Here is a 16204-nt window from a genome sequence, read left to right on the forward strand (position 1 = left end):
AAGCAGGGGTGGCGGGTGCAGGGGGCAGCCTTGTGGGGCTGAGCCCTTATCCTTGGGATCTGATGCTACCTCTGTGTAATATCAGAAGTGAGTTGAATTGTAGGGCGCCCAGCCGGTGCTGGAGAATTGCTTGGTGTGGGAAAGAACCCGCCGCACATTGGAGTTGGAGTCAGAAACTTACAAGCATTAAAAAAAAATAAAAAGTAGGGCTTCCCTGGTGGCGCAGTGGTTGAGAGTCCGCCTGCCGATGCAGGGGACACGGGTTCGTGCCCCGGTCCGGGAAGATCCCACATGCCGCAGAGCGGCTGGGCCCATGAGCCATGGCCGCTGAGCCTGCGCGTCTGGAGCCTGTGCTCCGCAACGGGAGAGGCTGCAGCAGGGAGAGGCCCGCGTACCGTAAAAAAAAAAAAAAAAAAAAAAATGTAACCTACTAGGCCTGTCTTGGGCAGGGTGAAGGGTGATTTTAGGTCCTCAGCTTGCCTGTTTCATATCCTCCTCTTCCTGTGATCTTGTTCTCTCTCCCCTGCCTGTGTGAAAACCTATTCTCACGTTTGGATTTGACCTCAGTCATTTGTAATTTAGTTTGAGCTACTCTGAGTATAAGCCTTGTTTGCCTACCAGACTGCATACACCTGAGGAATGGGGCTGTGTCTTTATTTCTTTGAATGCACACACTTCTGCAGTTCACATTCCTGTAATAAGATGCCACTTGCACTTTTAAGTGCTGAACAGCACTGGCTTTGGCACCACAGATGAGGGTTTGTCTGCAGCCTGCTAGCTGTGTAAACTTGGGCAGCTCATGGCGCTTCTTAGCACTTCAGTTTGCCCATCTAAAATGGGCTTGATGATCGTTAACGTCATACAGTTGTGAAGACTGTGTAAGAGAACGCATGGAAAGTGCTTAGGTCAATACTCTACTGAGGATATTCACTGAGAGCGCTCAATGAATGGTACATGTTAATGATCATTATTAAATTTCACTTCCTGCTGGGAAAGGATAGGTTTCATCCAGAGCAATATGGTAAAATGCCTGTCAGACTCCAGTGAGCTGTTGGGAAGCTTTTGGACAGAGTCTCTTTTCCCTGAGGTACAATTTCTACTCTGACAGCCCCCTTTCCAGGCAGCCCAGAAATGTCACCGCCACCAATGTCTCCAGAAACCCCTCTTACTGAGCCCTTCATACAGTTTCCTGTGGTCTCACCAATGCTGGTGCTGAAGCTGCCTAGAGCAAGTCCTAAATCTTCTCTTCAGGGAGTTTAATACCTTGCAGAAGCCTGAAGCCTATTTTATTTTATTATCTTTTTATTTATTTTAAAATAAATTTATTTATTTATTTATTTTTGGCTGAGTTGGGCCTTTGTTGCTGCGCGTGGGCTTTTCTAGTTGCGGCAAACAGGGGCTACCCTTCGTTGTGGTGTGCAGGCTTCTCATTGTGGTGGCTTCTCTTGTTGCGGAGCATGGGCTCTAGGTGCGCGGGCTTCAGTAGTTGCTGCATGCGGGCTCTAGAGCACAGGCTCAGTAGTTGTGGCGCATGGGCTTAGTTGCTCTGTGGCATGTGGGATCTTCCCGGACCAGGGCTCGAACCTGTGTCCCCTGCCTTGGCAGACGGATTCTTAACCACTGCGCCATCAGGGAAACCCCTTGAGCCTATTTTAATTGAATTATTTCATTCAGTGTCAGGCTTAAAGAGCATCCCTACAGGGTCTCAGCTCTGAATGAATGCATTAAAAAATTAAATACTGTAGATGATGGCATAATCCTCGAGGCAGTTATAAATAGAATCTCCTCTGGTGCCGTTTCATTTCCCTGCATTAGTTAATAAACACATTTTTATAGCGTCTGCTTTTCATTTTCCTCCCCTAAAGTTCTTTAGTTGACTTAGTAAGAAAGAGAACAAAACTCAGAATAAAACAAGATATTGGGGAAGAATTTACTATCTTAATTTTCGGGGCTGGAAGGGATTTTCAACATTACCTGGTCTAACCCTTCACATAATTTACCTGGCATGAGGCAGAGGTCTAGAGAAGGAGATGGCTTAGCTAGGGTCACAGAACTTCACCTCCGATGAACTTAGCTGGAAAAGACACAATCTTTGTTCTGGACGAGTATTGGGAGCCACAGTGAAACATGGTGTAGGAGAATGAGCAGACCAGGGCCGTGATTAAGGGGGGTGCTTTGGCCTCAGACTACCAGGGATTGAATCTTTGTCCACCTCATGCTGTCTGCCTTTGGGTAAGTGATTTAACATTGCTGGGGCTTAAGTTTCCTTACCTCCAAATAGGGATAATAATCGTACCTACCTCAGAGTGCTGTTCAGTCAGACAACAGTTCACTAAAAAGCTTAGAACTGTACCTGGCACATAGTAAGTGCTCAATACATTTTAGTTGTTATTGTTAGTAAATAATTTTTTTAAAAGCTCTCATTGGGATGGTAATGGGCAGGCCCTGCATCTTTAGCACTTTATGGCAGTGGCTGTGGGCTCCCCATAAGGATTGAATTCCTTATTTCCTCCAGTAGGAGGAAAGTCCCAGAGGTCCTTAATCCAAGGGCAGGCTTCTTTGCTAATGAGAGTATGTAGAAGAAGGGCAGGTGTTAAGGGGTCAGCTCCATCAGAGAGGGCTGAAAATGATGCTGTCTGATCCTTTGAGAAGATCAAATACAAAGTGGATTTTAAGTGCTTAAAAAATGTGGGAGCTCAGTGAAAGGGAGGTGTTAGTAACAATAGTAAAACTAATGTTACCAAGTACATTAACAGCCATTATCTCATTTGATTCTTAATTATATATGAATATATAATCTATAGATATTATGTAGTAAACCATCAACTCTCTTGAATAAACAGATGAGTAGTTGGATAGGCATTATTGTCCCTTTTTTTCTTTTTTTTTTGCGGTACGTGGGCCTCTCACTGCCGTGGCCTCTCCCGCTGCGGAGCACAGGCTCCAGACACGCAGGCTCAGCGGCCATGGCTCACGGGCCCAGCTGCTTCGCGGCATGGGGGATCTTCCCGGACCGGGGCACGAACCTGCGTCCCCTGCATCGGCAGGCGGACTTTCGACCACTGCGCCACCAGGGAAGCCCTATTGTCCCATTTGAATGAGGAAATAGGGATGCAGTCTTTGCTATGTAACAGACCACCCCAAAGATTAGTAGCTGAAAGCAACAGCGACTCCTTTCTTTTTCTGTATGTTTATCTTTTATTTATTTATTTATTTTTATTAGTCATCCATTTAATACACATCAGTGTATACATGTCAATCCCAAGCTCCCAATTCATCACACCACCACCCCCACCCCCCGCCGCTTTTCCCCCTTGGTGTCCATACGTTTGTCCTCTACATCTGTGTCTCAACTTCTACCCTGCAAACCGGTTCATCTGTACCATTTTCTAGGTTCCACATACACGCGTTAATATACGATATTTGTTTTTCTCTTTCTGACTTACTTCACTCTGTATGACAGTCTCTAGGTCCATTACGTCTCTACAAATGACCCAATTTTGTTCCTTTTTATGGCTGAGTAATATTCCATTGTATATATGTACCACATCTTCTTTATCCATTCGTCTGTCGATGGGCATTTAGGTTGCTTCCATGACCTGGCTATTGTAAATAGTGCTGCAATGAACATTGGGGTGCATGTGTCTTTTTGAATTATGGTTTTCTCTGGGTATATGCCCAGTAGTGGGATTGCTGGGTCATATGGTAGTTCTATTTGTAGTTTTTTAAGGAACCTCCATACTGTTCTCCATAGTGGCTGTATCAATTTACATTCCCACCAACAGTGCAAGAGGTTTCCCTTTTCTTCACACCGTCTCCAGCATTTATTGCTTGTAGATTTTTTGATGATGACCATTCTGACTGGTGTGTGGTGATACCTCATTGTAGTTTTGATTTACATTTCTCTAATGATTAGTGATGTTGAGCATCCTTTCATGTGTTTGTTGGCAATCTGTATATGTTCTTTGGAGAAATGTCTCTTTAGGTCTTCTGCCCATTTTTGGATTGGGTTGTTTGTTTTTTTAATATTGAGCTGCATGAGCTGTTCATATATTTTGGAGATTAATCCTTTGTCTGATGATTCATTTGCAAATATTTTCTCCCATTCTGAGGGCTGTCATTTGGTCTTGTTTATGGTTTCCTTTGCTGTGCAAAAGCTTTTAAGTTTCATTAGGTCCCATTATTTTATTTTTTTATTTTTTATTTTTTTGCGGTACGCGGGCCTCTCACTGTTGTGGCCTCTCCTGTTGCGGAGCACAGGCTCTGGACACGCAGGCTCAGTGGCCATGGCTCACAGGCCTAGACGGTCCGTGGCATGTGGGATCTTCCCGGACTGGGGCACGAACCCTCATCCCCTGCATCGGCAGGTGGACTCTTAACCACTGTGCCACCAGGGAAGCCCCCATTTGTTTATTTTTGTTTTTATTTTCATTACTCTAGGAGGTGGATCAAAAATGATCTTGCTGTGATTTATGTCAAAGAGTGTTCTTCCTATGTTTTCCTCTAAGAGTTTGATAGTGACCGGTCTTACATCTAGTTCTCTAATCCATTTTGAGTTTATTTTTGTGTTTGGTGGTAGGGAGTGTTCTAATTTCATTCTTTTACATGTAGCTGTCCAGTTTTTCCAGCGCCACTTACTGAAGAGACTGTCTTTTCTCCATTGTATATCCTTGCCTCCTTTGTCATAGATTAGTTGACCATAGGTGCGTGGGTTTATCTCTGGGTTTTCTATTCTGTTCCATTGATCTATGTTTCTGTTTTTGTGCCAGTACCATATTGTCTTCATTACTGTAGGTTTCTAGTATAGTCTGAAGTCAGGGAGTCTGATTCCTCCAGCTCCTTTTTTTTCCTCAAGACTGCTTTGGCTATTCGGGGTCTTTTGTGTCTCCATACAAATTTTAAGATTTTTTGTTCTAGTTCTGTAAAAAATGCCATTGGTAATTTGATGGGGATTGCATTGAATCTGTAGATTGCTTTGGGTAGTATAGTCATTTTCACAATATTGATTCTTCCAATCCAGGAACATGGTATAACTCTGCATCTGTTGGTATCATCTTTAATTTCTTTCATCAGTGTATTATAGTTTTCTGCATGCAGGTCTTTTGTCTTCCGAAGTAGGTTTATTCCTAGTTATTTTATTATTTTTGTTGCAATGGTAAAGGGGAGTGTTTCCTTAATTTCTCTTTCAGATTTTTCATCATTAGTGTATAGGAATGCAAGAGATTTCTGTGCATTAATTTTTCTTTCTTTTTTTTTTTTTTTTTTTTTGCGGTACGTGGGCCTCTCACTGCAGTGGCCTCTTCCCTTGTGGAGCACAGGCTCCAGACGCGCAGGCCCAGTGGTCATGGCTCACGGGCCCAGCTGCTCCGTGGCATGTGGGATCCTCCCGGACCAGGGCACGAACCCGTGTCCCCTGCATCGGCAGGCAGACTCTCAACCACTGCCCCACCAGGGAAGCCCTCTGTGCATTAATTTTGTATCCTGCCACTTTACCAAATTCATTGATTAGCTCTAGTAGTTTTCTGGAGGCATCTTTAGGATTCTTTATGTATAGTATCATGTCATCTGCAAACAGTGACAGTTTCACTTCTTCTCTTCCAATTTGTATTCTTTTTATTTCTTTTACTTCTCTGATTGCTGTGGCTAGGACTTCCAAAACTATGTTGAATAATAGTGGTGAGAGTGGACATCCGTGTCTTGTCCCTGATCTTAGAGGATATGCTTTCAGTTTTTCACCATTGCGAATGATGTTTGCTGTGGGTTTGTCATATATGGCCTTTATTATGTTGAGGTAGGTTCCCTCTGTTTCCACTTTGTGGAGAGTTTTTATCATAGATGGGTGTTGAATTTTGTCAGAAGCTTTTTCTGCATCTATTGAGATGAGCATATGGTTTTTATTCTTCAATATGTTAATGTGGTATATCACATTGATTGATTTGTGTATACTGAAGAATCCTTGCATCCCTGGGGTAAATGCCACTTGATCATGGTGTATGACCCTTTTAATGTGTTGTTGGATTCTGTTTCCTAGTATTTTGTTGAGGATTTTTGCATCTATATTCATCAGTGATATTGGTTTGTAATTTTCTTTTTTTGTAATATCTTTGTCTGGTTTTGGTATCAGGGTGATGGTGGCCTCATAGAATGAGTTTGGGAGTGTTCCTTTCTCTGCAATTTTTTGGAAGAGTTTGAGAAGGATAGGTGTTATCTCTTCTCTAAATGTTTGATGGAATTCACCTGTGAAGCCATCTGGTCCTGTACTTTTGTTTGTTGGAAGATTTTCAATCACAGTTTCAATTTCATTACTTGTGAGTGGTCTGTTCATATTTTCTATTTCTTCCTGGTTCAGTCTTGGAAGTTTATACCTTTTTAATAATTTGTCCATTTCTTCCAGGTTGTCCATTTTGTTGGCATAGAGTTGCTTGTAGTAGTCTCTTAGGATGCTTTGTATTTCTGCAGTGTCTGTTGTAAGTTCTCCTTTTTCATTTTTAATTTTATTGGTTTGGGTCCTCTTCCTCTCCCTCTTGATGGGCCTGGCTAATGGTTTATCAATTTCGTTTATCTTCTCAGAGAACCAGCTTTTAGTTTTATTGATCTTTGCTATTGTTTTCCTTGTTTCTGTTTCGTTTATTTCTGCTCTGATTTTTATGATTTCTTTCCTTCTGCCAAGTTTGGGTTTTGTTTGTTCTTTTTTCCCTAGTTCCTTTAGGTGTAACGTTAGATTGTTTATTTGAGATTTTTCTTGTTTCTTGAGGTAGGCTTGTATAGCTATAAACTTCCCTCTTAGAAGTGTTTTGCTGCATCCCCTAGGTTTTGGATCGTCATGTTTTCATTGTCATTTGTCTGTAGGTATTTTTTGATTTCCTCTTTGATTTCTTCAGTGATCGCTTGAATATTTAGTAATGTATTGTTTAGTCTCCATGTGTTTTTGTTTTTTACTTTTTTTCCCCTATAATTGATTTCTAATCTCATGGCGTTGTGGTCAGAAAAGATGCTAGATATGATTTCAGTTTTCTTAAATTTACTGAGGCTTGATTTGTGACCCAAGATGTGATCTATCCTGGAGAATGTTCCTTGCACACTTAAGAAGAAAGCGTAATCTGCTGTTTTTGGGTGGAATGTCCTATAAATATCAATTAAATCTATCTCGTCTATTGTGACATTTAAAGCTTGTGTTTCTTTATTAATTTTCTCTCTGGATGATCTCCATTGGTGTAGGTGAGGTGTTAAAGTCCCCCACTATTATTGAGTAGTCGATTTCCTCTTTTAGAGCTGTTAGCAGTTGTGTTATGTATTGCAGTGCTCCTATGTTGCGTGCATATATATTTATAATTGTTATATCTTCTTCTTGGATTGATCCCTTGATCATTACTTAGTGTCCTTTCTTGTCTCTTATAATATTCTTTAAAGTCTATTTTATCTGATATGAGTATTGCTACTTCGGCTTTCTTTTGATTTCCATTTGCATGGAATATCTTTCTCCATCCCCTCACTTTCAGTCTGTATGTGTCCCTAGGTCTGAAGTGGGTCTCTTTTAGACAGCATATATATGGGTCTTGTTTTTGTATCCATTCAGCAAGCCTGTGTCTTTTGGTTGGAGCGTTTAATCCATTCACGTTTAAGGTAATTATTAATATGTATGTCCTTATTACCATTTTCTTAATTTTTGGTGGTTTGTTTTTGTAGGTCCTTTTCTTCTCTTGTGTTTCCCAGTTAGAGAAGTTCCTTTAGCATTTGTTGTAGAGCTGGTTTGGTGGTGCTGAATTCTCTTACCTTTTGCTTGTCTGTAAAGCTTTTGATTTCTCTGTCGAGTCTGAATGAGATCCTTGTTGGGTAGAGTAATCTTGGTTGTAGGTTCTTCCCTTTCATCACTTTAAGTATATCATGCCACCCCCTTCTGGCTTGTAGAGTTTCTGCTGAGAAAGGAGCTGTTAACCTTATGGGAGTTCCCTTCTATGTTATTTGTCTTTTTTCCTTTGGTGCTTTCATTAATGCTTTTTTTGTCTTTAATCTTTGTAAAGTTGATTACTATGTGTCTCAGTATGTTTCTCCTTGGGTTTATCCTGCCTGGGACTCTGTGTGCTTCCTGGAGTTGGGTGGCTATTTCCTTTCCCATGTTATGGAAGTTTTCAACTATAATCTCTTCAAATATTTTCTCAGGTCCTTTCTCTTCTCCTTCTGGGACCCCTATAATTGAATGTTGTTGCATTTAATGTTGTTCCAGAGGTCTCTTAGGTTGTCTTCATTTCTTTTCATTCTTTTTTCTTTATTCTGTTCAGCGGCAGTGAATTCCACCGTTTTGTCTTCCAGGTCACTTTTCCGTTCTTCTGCCTCAGTTATTCTGCTAGTGATTCCTTCTAGTTTATTTTTCATTTTAGTTATTGTATTGTTCATCTCTGTTTGTTTGTTCTTTAATTCTTCTAGGTCTTTGTTAAACATGTCTTGCATCTTCTTGAATTTTGCCTCCATTCTTTTTCTGAAGTCCTGGATCATCTTCACTATCATTATTTTGAATTTGTTTTCTGGAAGATTGCCTATCTCCATGTCATTTAGTTGTTTTTCTGGGGTTTTATCTTGTTCCTTCCTCTGGTACATAGCCCTCTGCCTTTTCATCTTGCCTATATTTCTGTGAATGTGGTTTCTGTTCCACAGGCTGCAGGACTGTAGTTCTTCTTGCTTCTGCTGTCTGCCCTCTGGTAGATGAGGCTATCTAAGAGGCTTGTGGAAGTTTCCTGATGGGAGGGACTGGTGGTGGGTAGAGCTGGCTGTTGCTCTGGTGGGCAGAGGTCAGTAAAAGTTTAATCTACTTGTCTGCTGATGGGTGGGGCTGGGTTCCCTCCCTTTTGGTTGTTTGGCCTGAGGTGACCCAGCACTGGAGCCTATCCGGGCTCTTTGGTGGGGCTAATGGCGGACTCTGGGAGGGCTCACGCCAAGGATTACTTCCCAGAACTTCTGCTGCCAGTGTCTGTGTCCCTTGGTGAGCCACAGCTGCCCCCCGCCTCTGCAGGAGACCCTCCAACACTAGCAGGTAGGTCTGGTTCACTCTCCTATGGAGTCACTGATCCTTCCTTTGGTCCCGATGCACACACTACGTTGTGTGTGCCCTCCAAGAGTGGAGTCTCTGTTTCCCCCAGTCCTGCTGAAGTCCTCCAATCAAATTCTGCTAGGCTTCAAAATCTGATTCTCTAGGAATTCCTCCTCCTGCTGCCACACCCCCAGGTTGGGAAGCGTGACGTGTGGGTCAGAACCTTCACTCCAGTGGGTGGAGTTCTGTGGTATAAGTGTTCTCCAGTTTGTGAGTCACCCACCCAGCAGTTATGGGATTTGATTTTATTGTGATAGCACCCCTCCTTCCATCTCATTGTGGTTTCTCCTTTGTCTTTGCATATGGGATATCTTTTTTGGTGAGTTCCAGTGTCTTCCCGTTGATGATTGTTCAGCAGTTAGTTTTGATTCCGGTGTTCTCAAAAGAGGGAGTGAGAGCATGTCCTTCTACTCCGCCATCTTGAATCAATCTCTCAACGACTCCTTTTTTCAATTTAATTTTATTGAAGTATAGTTGATTTACAATGTTCTGTTAGTTTCTGGTGTACAGCCAAGTGATCCAGTTATACATATATATGTATTCTTTTTCATATTCTTTACCTTTATGTTTTATAACAAGATATTGAATATAGTTCCCTATGCTATACAGTAGGATCTTGTTGTTTATCCATTTTATATATAATAGTTTGCATCTGCTAATTCCAAACTTCTGATCCGTCCCTCTGCCAACCCCCTCCCCTTTGGCAACCACAAATCTGTTCTCTATGTCTGTGAATCTGTTTCTGTTTCATAGATAAGTTCATTTGTAACAATGACTCCTTCTTCATGCTTCTGTAGGTTGGCAGGGTGGCTCCTCTGCTGGTTTTGCCCAGGCTCAAAATGCTGGAAGGTCCATTGGGTTGAGGATCCAAGAGAGCCTCAGTGGTATATTTGGCAGTTGATGTTAGATGTGGGCTATGATGCCTTGCTTCTCCCCACGTTGCTTCCCCTCCTCCATAGACTAGATTAGCATCCTTACATGGTGGTCTCAGGGAAGCATTCCAAGATGGTGGACACAGAAGCTGCAAGGCTGTTGCTTCCACCATATTCTATTTGTCAAAGCACGTCTCAAGACCAGCACAGATCCTAAGCTTGGAGAAACTCCCTCTGTCGATGAAAGAAGCTGTAAGGAATATGTAGTTATATTTAATTACTAGGAGATTAGCAGATTTCATCTTTCATTAGCATTTGGCCAGGGTCCCAGAGCCTATACGAGTCAGGGTCATGGCTTGAACTTGGGTTCTGTGACTCCAGGGCTTGTGGCGTTTCTTCTACAGCACAACCACCTTTGCTGCAAGAGGAAATGCAGCTCAGGGATGAGGCAAAGATTTTCTGCCCTTAGACGTTTTAGGGCACTGGGCACCTGCTGTGTCTGTTGAAAAATGTCATAATCCGGAAGCATTGTGGTTTGGACATAACATAGTTCTTTATTTGTACACAAAAATACCCATAATATGTTTACATAGTATAATTCAGTGTAGGCTCTTTAAAATGAGAACCTGACAGAATGGCTTGCTCTTCCAGGAGAACTAATGTGCGTGTGTGTGGCTTAACTTAAGAGAGATTTGTTTAGGTTTCATCCTCTCAGTTATTCACAGAAATCTAGGCCTAGGAAAATAAGCTCTTTAAAAATGGTGAGGTTTGTGTAATGGTCACATGGTTCCCAAGCATTTGGCTAAAGCTTGAGAAGATGAAACAAGGGTGACTGAAAACAAAAAAGAGATTAAATTTCAAGCCAACAGGGGCTCCTTTAAAACCTTAGAAAAGAACAGAGCAGTCTGTTGAATAGAAAACCTATAGAAGAATCTGCCCAAATAGATTCCCAAACAGTAATGATCTGTTTTGAGTGGTAGAAGAAAGTGTTTCACAGAATAGTTTGATTTTTTTTTTTCTTCTTCAGCGCTTGGGTTGGCGACCTTTATAACTGTACTGTTGCCTGCAAAATGTACTTAATGGCACTCAAAATGGTTTCTTAGAAGAGAATGCAGTAAAGTATAAATACGTGGTCTCCCATTCCTGCCTGCTAAGGGGGAGGAGATTGCTGCTCAGCGGCCTGCTTCTGCAGTGCTGGCTGAGGCAGCGGACAGAAGAAAGTGCCAGGAGGAAGGGACCCAAGCCACCAGGGAGAAAGGACCCTGGATGGGATGCTGCTGAGAAGCTCTGAAGGAGGAGAAGGACAGCAGTGCACAGGGCACCTTTGAGGAGAAGGAGGTGTGCTTGTGAATCACCTGGGAGGAGTTTTAGGAAGTTCAATCTTGTTCTGTAGCGCGGGACGCAATTCCCCATTTGTGCTTCAAGATACCTTCCCTGAAGTCTTTGCTGCTTCTTGAGACTTTTGGGGTCCAGTTTGTGTTTATTTTGAATATGACCCCACATGGAGAAGCAGGAGCTAGAAGACCTAGTTTCATTTGAGTTATGCTAATTTTCTCCTAATCTTATTTTCTAGGCATTTTCACCTTTCCAACCATGAATTTTTTTTCCGTTGGTGGGGGGTTTACCAACCCTACAGGTTTTTTTTTTTCCTTCCTAATTTTGTTGTTGGCTTTCGCTAGTGGTGAGTTCTGATGTCTGTCTGCAAGGCTCTCGCTGAAAAGTGCTCCCTGGGCCAATAGTGAGAGTTCAAGATATTGCTGATGCAACAGCAGGCTTTTTCAGGGCCCAGCACAGGCTGCTGTGAGCTGCTCATCCGAGCACTGGCCTGCTTTCCCTAGCACAATTTTGCAAGTAATTTAACAACTATGATGCTGCCCCAGGGCCACCCTGCCATTGGAGCCAGCAGGCATTCAAGTCATGCCGTTTGTATTCCTTGGTGTTTCCAGACAAGCTTTGTTACTCATATGAGAATCAGTTGTCATTGTGTTCCATTTCCCACTTCCGGCCCTTTCATGTTCCTTTTGTGACTGTGGGAGAGGGCATCTGAGTAGAGGGATATTTGGATTAAGATGAAAAAATAAGAGTCTTCCCTGGGGTAGTGTCAAAACCAGAATGATGATAATGAGAGCACATACATGCATAGGTGTGTTGACTCTTACAGCCTTAGGAAGTAGGAGTGTCTACATTTTGCAGGGGCTGGGAAATTATTATTTTTTAAAATGGTTTTTTATATTGGAGTATAGTTGACTTACAACGTCATGCTGGTTTCAGATGTACAGCAAAGTGATTCAGTGATACATATACACGTATCCCTTCTTTATCAGATTCTTTTCTCATATAGGTTATTACAGAGTATCGAGTCTAGTTCCCTGTGCTATGCAGTAGGTTCGTGTCGATTATCTATTTTATATACAGTAGTGTGTATATATTAATCCCAACCTCCTAATTTTCCCCTCCCACCCACCTTTTCCCTTTGGTAACCATAAGTTTGTTTTCTAAGTCTGTGAGTCTGTTTCTGTTTTTAAATAAGTTCATTTGTATCATTTTTAATTAGATTCCACATATAAGTGATATCGTATGATATTTGTCTTTCTCTGTCTGAAGGGCTGAGAAATTAAAACTGACTTTTTAAAAGAAATATCTTTAATTGTTTAAAAAATTAAGTTTTGGCTGTGTTGGGTCTTTGTTGGTGCGTTCGGGCTTTCTCTAGTTGCGGCGAGCCGGGGCTACTCTTCGTTGCGGTGTGTAGGCTTCTCATTGCGGTGGCTTCTCTTTTTGTGGAGCACGGCCCTAGGTGCACGGGCTTCAGTAGTTGTGGTGCATGGGCTCAGTAATTGTGGCTTGCAGGCTCTAGAGTGCAGGCTCAGTAGTTGTGGCTCACGGGCTTGGTTGCTCTGCGGCATGTGGGATTTTCCTTGACCAGGGCTCAGACCCGTGTCCCCTGCATTGGCAGGTGGATTCTTAACCACTGCACCACCAGAGAAGTCCCCCAAACTGACATTTGAACCCATATCTTGGCATAAGTTCCTAACCCTTAAGCTACAGTGTACCTCCTAGAAGAGGGTCAGGAGGTCTGGGTTCTAGCATAGCTGTTTGCTCTTGTGCAAGTCAGTTCCCCTGCCCAGATCTCAGTTTTTTTCAGGTGTAAAGTGAAATTTGGCTATAATCTTTAAAGTCCATTCCAGCTGTATGAGTTTGTGATTCAGGAATTTATAGACACTTCTTATGTGCCAGGATGCTGATCTTAATATAGAAAGGAAGGCATTCCTGCCTTCTGGGTGGGCCATGGAACCAGTTATAGTCTAACAGGAGTAAATAAGAGTATAATGGTCCTGGCACGTAGCAGGCAGAGGTCATGCTCAAAGTAGTTAATAACTTGTTTGGTAATGAAAATCAACATATAAAATAAACTAATTTGAAAAGCCCTTTTAGTTTATATACTATCTATCTATCTATATTTTTTTATTTTATTTTTTTTGCGGTACGTGGGCCTCTCACTGTTGCGGCCTCTCCCGTTGCGGAGCACAGGCTCCGGATGTGCAGGCTCAGTGGCCATGGCTCACGGGCCCAGCCACTCTGCAGCATGTGGGATCTTCCCGGACCGGGGCACGAACCCGTGTCCCCTGCAATGGCAGGCGGACTCTCAACCACTGCGCCACCAGGGAAGCCCATCTATCTATATTTTAAAACTGCTTGGCAAATAATATAAGTTGTGGTGCATATCATTGGTCAAACCTTTCTAATTTCCAAGTCATTTGTTGAGTTTTAGATTTTTTCTAGTTTTATTGAGATATAATTGACCTATTTAAGATGTACAATGTGTTGATTTGATACACTTATATATTGCAAAATGGCAACTACCATAGCATTAACTAACACCTCCATCACATCACAGAATACTTATTTTTGTGGTGAGAACATTTAAGATCTAGTCTTTTAGCAACTTTTAGCAACTTTCATATATATATAATGAATAACTTTATATCATGCAGTATTATTAACTATAAGCACTGTGCTGTACACTAGATCCCCAGAACTTTTTCATCTTATGACTGGAAGTCTGTATTTTTTGACCAACATCTCCCCCTTCCCCCCAGACATTGGTAACCACAGTTCTAGTCAGTTTCTATGAATTAGGTTTTTTGATTCCAAATATGTGATATCATAGTAGTATTTGTCTTTCTCTCTCTGACTTATTTTACTTAGCTTTATGACCTCAAGTTTCATGCATGTTGTCACAATGGGCAAGATGTCCTTTCTCATGGCTGAATAATATTCCATTGTGTATATACATATATACGCTACATCTTTATCCATTCATCTGTTGGCTAACACTTAGGTTGTTTTGATATCTTGGCTGTTGTGAATAATGCTGCAATGAATATGGGAGTGCAGATAGCTCTTCCAGATCCTATTTTCATTTCCTTTGGATATATACCCAGAAGAAGGATTGCTGGATTATGTGGTAGTTCTGTTTTTAATTTTTTGAGGATCCTCCATACTGTTTTCCATAGTGGCACCACCAATTTACATTCTGATCAACAGTGCACAAGGGTTCCCTTTTCTCCACATCCTCCCCAAAACTTGTTGTCTCTTTTCTTTTTCATGGTAGCCATTCTAATAGGTGTGAGGTGATACCTCATATGGTTTTGATTTGCGTTTTCCTGATGATTAGTGATGTTGAGCACCTTTTCATGTACCTGTTGGCCATGTGTATGTCTTCTTTGGAAAAATGTCAATTCAGTTCCTGTGCACCTTTTAAAATTATATTGTTTATTTTTGAATTGTATGGGTTCTTTATATATTTTGGATATTAAACCCTTATCACATAGGTGGTTTGAAAATATTTTGTCTCATTCAGTAGGTTGCCTTTTCATTTTGTTGATGGTTTCCTTTGCTGTGCAGAAGCTTTTAATCTGATATAGTCCCACTTGTTTGTTTTTGCTACTGTTGTTTTTGCTTTTGCTGTCAAATCCAAAAAAATCATTGCCAAGACTGATGTCAAGGAGCTTACCTCCTATGTTTTTTTTTTTTTTCTAGGAGTCTTGTCATTTCAAATCTAAATCTTCACACCATACACAAAAATCAATTCAAAATGGATTAAGATAGGGGTCTGGTTTCATTTTTTTGCATGTGGCTTTCAGTTTCCCAGCACCATTTATTGAAGATACTATCCTTTCTCCATTGTATATTAATGGTTCCTTTGTTGTAAACTAATTGGCCATATATGTGTGGATTTGTTTCAGGGCTCTAAATTCTGTTCTTTTGATCTATGTCTTTATTTTAATGCCAATACCATACTGTTTGATTACTATAACTTCGTAATATTGTTTGAAACCAGGAAGTGTTATACCTCCAGCTTTGCTCTTTCTCAATATTGCTTTGGCTATTTAAGATTTTTTGTGGTTGCATACACATTTTAGGATTGTTTGCTCTATATCTGTGAAAAATGCCATTGGAATTTTGATAGAGATTGCATTGCATTGGGTAGTATGGACATTTTAACAGTATTCCTCAAATCCATGACCATAAAATATCTTTCCATTTGTGTCTTCAATTTCTTTCACCAATGTCCTATAGTTTCCAATGTATACATCGTTCACCTCCTTGCTTAAATTTATTCCTAAGCATTCTTTTGGGTGCTATTTTAAATGACTTTGTTTTCTTAATTTCTCTTTCTGGATAGTTCACTATTATTGTATAGGAATGCAGTTGATTTTTTTATATTTTTACTGAGTTTGTTTTCATTCTAACAGGTTTTTTTTTTGTTTTTTTTTTGAGCCTTTAGGGTTTTCTGTATATGATAGGTCTTCTGCAAGTAGAGAATATTTTACTTCTTCCTTTCTGATTTGAATAACTTTTCTTTATCTTGCCTAATTGCAAGTCTAGGACTTGCAGTGATATGTTGAATAGGAGTGCTAAGAGTGGACAGTCTTGTCTTGTTTTTGACCTTAGAGGAAAGGCTTTCAGCTTTTTACCACTGACTATGGTGTTAGCTATGGGCTTGCCATATATGGCCTTTATTATGTTGAGACTCCTAGAAGAGAACATAGGTGAAACATTCTTGCATATAAATTGAGTAATATTTTCTTAAATCATCTCCCAAGGCAAGAGAGATAAAAGCAAAAATAAACAAATGAGACCTAATCAAACTTAAAAGATTTGCACAGCAAAGAAAACCATAAGCAAAATGAAAATATAACCTATGGACTGGGAGAAAATATTGCAAATGTTGTGACCAAAAAGG

General features: G+C 41.0%; 1 long non-coding RNA gene across 1 annotated transcript in view; it reads left to right on the top strand.

The window, feature by feature from the left end:
* LOC111185520 (uncharacterized) overlaps nucleotides 1-16204 on the top strand; it is a 117505-nt gene that overhangs the window by 69782 nt on the left and 31519 nt on the right. The gene's annotated exons all lie outside the window — the stretch shown is intronic.

This window comes from Delphinapterus leucas, chromosome 3 (genome assembly GCF_059928025.1).
Source record: "Delphinapterus leucas isolate spDelLeu-1000000601 "Yukka" chromosome 3, BTC_Dleu_Yukka2, whole genome shotgun sequence".
Classification (NCBI taxonomy): Eukaryota; Metazoa; Chordata; class Mammalia; order Artiodactyla; family Monodontidae; genus Delphinapterus; species Delphinapterus leucas.